Below are 5,070 nucleotides of genomic sequence, written 5' to 3'. Positions count from 1 at the left end.
CTTTGATTTGCTTAAAGAATCTCTATTCTCATCGGTTCCTCAATTTTAGACAAAAAAGAAGATATTTTTATTTTTTTCTCATGATGACTCGTTGATTTAACTACCAAATTTCGGTTATGATAATATCCTTGGTGTTTGAACATATTTACTTTCTCTAGAGAGCTTATCTTTTAATCTTTGTGAGCGATCCTGCAATTTAGTCAAATGACCTAACTCGAATTTGAGTGAATTTCTTTAGTTACTTGTAAAGTCATTAGTCCATGTTAGTATCCAAATTTCCCCCCAAACAAAATCTCTTTAGTTTCTTTAAGTTGAAAGGTTTAAAGCACAAGAAACATCAAGGAGAAATTGTTGAGTGTTGACACGTGGAAGAGCTTTCTTTAGTTTTGGATATGAAATAAGATGGAGGGGCTTGTTGATATTTTACGGTGGCGGCCATATCAAATTTGATAAACTCTGGGGTTATCACTGAAAATTTCCCCACTTTCCCAACTTAGCAACATGGCTCTTTCATTTAAATCAGGAAGTAAGTTAGTGGGTTTTTAATGCTTGATGAATAACCCACGTGGCATATCCTCATTGTTTTCCTCAACTGCATATATTGCTGCCTCTAGCTGTCCTTACTTTAGTTGCTGACAAGCGGATAATCTTTGGCCCTTGGATTCTATCAATGGCTTAATTTTTTTCCTACTACTTCATAATCTCCTAACCCTTTTTGACTACTCATTATCGTTAGATTGAAACCCATTTGAGCAAAGGATGAACTCCCCCTTACACATGGTTATCCCTCTTGTTGTACGATTTTCCTTACACAAAATTGAGTTTTTTTTTCTTTTCTTTATCTTATTTCCAGCTTTGCTCTGTCTTCCCTCAAGCTTGAAGCCTTTGTTTCTTTAATATTTGGCATTTGACTTGTTTTGGTTTCTTTAAAGCTACTCTCTAGTGAGTTGTTCTTCCTCTTATTCTTTTCTTGTTATAGGGTTTACTTTGTTTCACAACTGTACGTTATGACGAAACTTATTTGGTGTAAGGGTTCATCATTCATCATCTTGGCATTACAGCTTCTCTTATTAGTGCTTCATAGTGAGGTTTGACCCTCTCTTTCTCTTATTTTTTTTCCCTTTTCTTTCTTTTACATTATCACAACTTTTTTAATAGGCAATTTATTGCTTGATTCTTCACTTTTTTCCCCATTCTTTAAATTTGCTAAAATCTTAGTCAAATCAGATACTTTTCTCTTTTTTTCCCTCATCTTTTTGATTGGCCTTGTTGGTTTTTAGTTTACGAAAACTATGTTCTGTTGCTTTCATTTTTTTTGTTTATGTTGGGCGTTGTGTCGAGAGTGCAACTCGGTTGGCTTGTGATAGTTATGAAGAGAAAGATCAATTATCTTGTCTTTGGAGGATATTGATGAGACAGATGGGGACAATAGTGAATATTCTCGATTTTTAATTTGCCCCTAGGCATAATTATCTCCCCGCACTGAGTGATGATAATGATGAAGGTAAATCCCAAAAGTCTGTGAGGGAGAAAGAGAAATAAACAGAATCCAGAAGTAATTCAAATGATGACTTTCGAGAAAAAAGAGAGAATGCCATGGCTCCTGACTAACAAAAGAGTTTACCTTTTAAGAAACCTACAAAGAAGTGTAAACCTCCCAGGGATGGTCGTAACTTCAAAGGAAACGGTCTTGCCATTTTTTGAAACTTAAGTTTCTCTCTTGACTCAATTGAAAACTCCCTATCATCAGATACTTTCTTTAGAGCATAGCTAAAAAGATTTAGACTTTGTTGTAAGAAAGTATTATATTCCCTCTTTGGTTAGGGTCAAGGTACACGAAAGGCCTCTAGACTCTTCTTTTATACTAACCAATTTCATTTTGGCCTAAAATTATCTCTTCAGCCATTTATTATGAAGCTACTTGTTTACTTTGATGCCGCTCTGATACAATTTACCTTTTCTACTTGGAGGAATATTATAGAGTGTTTTGTGTATTGAAGGGAGCTATTTGAGCAAGAGTTTGCCTTAGATAACACTAAGGGACTCTATCAACTCAAGAATGCATTCTTCTAACTCAGTATATCTCTCTCAACTCAGTATATCTCTCTCCCTGGGCAGTGGATAACAATCTAGTTCCTCTTATTCTTACTTTGAAGAAATGTTTCAGGTATGAGTGGTTCATAATAGAAGATGGTTAGGGCTCTACTATAGAGCATAAAGGTAAAGTGAGTTCTGTCAGGACTGGTTTTAACTCTAGAAGTAGGTGTCCTAACTCAGCCATTTCCTTGTTGCTTTAGTTATCTTTTAAACTTAAAAACTGATTTGCGCTACCCTTATGCACTTATCATTGTTATATAGAGTAAAAAAGACAATCCAATGGAGGATATGCAAGATTTTGTAGTCATGCAAAGCAAGACTTGCTGATCTTGAAAAAAAAAATGTACTGAGTGAGGAGAGGCTATTTAATTCTAGACTTATTAAGGATCGTCATTTGTCTGATAAGCACGCCAAATCTTTGATGGATGCTTTAACTATCCTTCTCAATCTTCTATTTATTTTATCTTTTCACTCTTACTCTATCTCTCTCTTTCTTTTTAGTTGATTGTTAATAGTTGTCTCCATACTTTGTAGTCAAGGAACCTCCTTTTGGCTCTAGTGAAAGTAAGCAAAAGGCTCTGGACAAGTATGTTTTTGCTAATCTTATGTCTAACTCAGCTGAGAACAAACCAGCTATCACTTTTCTTAGCAAAGGGGCTATCCCCTCACCCTTAAACAGGATGATAAATCCTAATGTTTTCCAGTGAACGACTTTAAGGGATCTTCTAAGACTCCTTCATCGCCCTCTAAAAAGAAAAAAAATATCCTGAAACCTTCTCCTACACGAGCACCTAAGAAACCATAGATCCAAATCTTGCTTCAAGCAGTAGGTTTTCTCATATTTAAAGGTTTTTTCAGTTTGCATGTGATCATATTATTTCTAACTCTATCATCGTGATGAACAAATAGACTTTGCTAGATGGCATCACCTCAGCCATTATATACTGTCAAGATCTAAGTTTTCTTTAATGGTTTGGTTTTGTTAAGCATAACCTTCTTTATCTTAATATAGAGAGCTAACCTCTTTTTTTTTTTTTTCAGCTACCTTTTACTTTACGTTGACCAAGAATTATGACTTGGCCAGGAAGTCCTCTGTTGCTCTCTCAACACACACTAAATATAGGGAGTAAGTAGCTCAACTAGAAAGAAGTGTTAGCATCTAGGAAGCTTTTAGAGAAGATAACCTCTAAGATGGAATCCCAAAGGGAGAAGTTGACAACAAAAAAAGAGTTATACTTAGCTTAGAGATTAGGATTTCTCTAGGGGCTTAGAAGCACAGTGATTAATAAGTTCAGATAGCTATGAATTATGTCATGATTGAGATTTGGAAGGCAAACCTTAGCTTTGAAGCTTCTTATTTTGAGTCGTTTACGGTGAAGAAGAATATCTTAACTCTAATTAGAGAAGAAGACAAAATATAATAATAATAATAATAATAATAATAATAATAATAATAATAATAATAATAATAAAGGCACTCATAGAAGTTCTTATAACGTTCCTAATCCAACTGGGGAGCTGATCCTCCCACTCTCTAAAAGTCAACTTGCCATGCTGATGAAGGAATTGACCCTCTGCTTCACTTTATTTCTTTACAATTTATGTCGATATTAATGCTTTCTGATAGTATCCACAACTTTCATATTGCTTTACTTTTAAGTTTTTTGAACGATCCTTTGCACAGGGCTTTATTTGGTATTAGTTTGGTTATGCTATTTTTTGTTTATTTTAATATCTGAACTTTGCAGGCTAACTAAGGACTTTTGCCTAAAATTCAATTTAGAATAAATTGTTTGTGTAAGTAGTAGTGTTTGGCTATTTTGTTAGTAGTGTTTATCGTTTTTCAAGTTTTGAAAACTTTTGGAGTTGTCTTTCTAAGGTAGTTGAGCCAAATTGTATGCAAGTCTTCTGTATACCCATGGAGACTTGCATCTATCTCATCACATTTGCACTTATCTATCAAATAAAGAATAGCTAATAATGGGGAAGAGTTCTCTACCCATTCCATAAACACTTGAGAGAGCTCAACTTTCCTCATGGCGCTTTGAATGCATTTCTAGGGTCTTTATCGTACATGCATGTTCACAAATGTGCTTTCAGATAACCAACAAATATGTTCTCATAAAGAGAAATTCTCAATCCATTTAGTCAATATGTACTCAATCAATTTGATAAACAATATGGGAGCTCAACTTTAGGAGGTGATATCTCACAGTGCAATATTCATCTTTTTGGGTGATGTAAATAAGTGACAATTCAATGTATAAGGTAAATAGCGAAATATGTTATTTTAGAAGATGCTCTGCATGCCAGAGTAGCTAAGCTATTTTAAAGGTTTCCTTAACTCGTTTTGTCGTATATAAGGGAGCATTCGTGAATTCTTACAGCATGTATCGTTTGTTTCCCTCATTTAGGTGTGAATTTATAAGTCCTATTGCCTTGTTTTCATTATTTTTCTTTTGTTCTTTTTGCTTGATTAGCCCGCTCAAAAGCTAACTAGTATATGTACTTTTAGCTATCCATCATAGTGGCTACCTGCTTTGTTCTTTTAGCAGAATGGTTTGTGATCAATTTGGGTGAAGTGTGTGTAAGTAATTCAATTCTAAAAATGAACATTTTGTAGGTTCTCGATGATTTGATTTCATATTTGAGTCTTTAATGGCCTTTACTCCCACTAGAAAGTTGCGATATTTTAAGATTTTGTCTAAAATACTACATTTTCCATTGTTTTTGTTCATTGTCTCAGAGTAAATACACTTTAGTTCTATTTTAAAACTAAACTCTTGATTGGTTCAAGTCAGGTGTTCTAAAAGATCTACTTGCTTAAGTCTCTTGATAATGTTAATCTCTTAACAACTTTACTAACTTAGAATATGAATTTTAAAGCATCAAACTTTAGTGAATCGTCAGTCGAGAATATTCGAGAGAAATTAACTATGAGATAATAAAGAAATCATCAAGCAAAGAGCTAAA

At 34.1% G+C, this 5,070-nt stretch overlaps 1 long non-coding RNA gene across 1 annotated transcript; it reads left to right on the top strand.

Annotated features, from left to right (window-relative positions):
• The first annotated feature begins 207 nt into the window (after nt 1–207).
• Nucleotides 208–4,741, top strand: LOC102609943 (uncharacterized). The gene is made up of 2 exons (XR_008053454.1): nt 208–1,088; nt 3,139–4,741. It is a non-coding gene; the product is annotated as an uncharacterized LOC102609943 (long non-coding RNA).
• The last annotated feature ends 329 nt before the right edge of the window (nt 4,742–5,070 follow it).

The sequence above is a fragment of the Citrus sinensis genome, chromosome 3, assembly GCF_022201045.2.
Source record: "Citrus sinensis cultivar Valencia sweet orange chromosome 3, DVS_A1.0, whole genome shotgun sequence".
NCBI lineage: Eukaryota > Viridiplantae > Streptophyta > Magnoliopsida > Sapindales > Rutaceae > Citrus > Citrus sinensis.
Note: the sequence above shows the minus strand (reverse complement) of the source record. Positions and strands in the feature narration are given on the sequence as shown.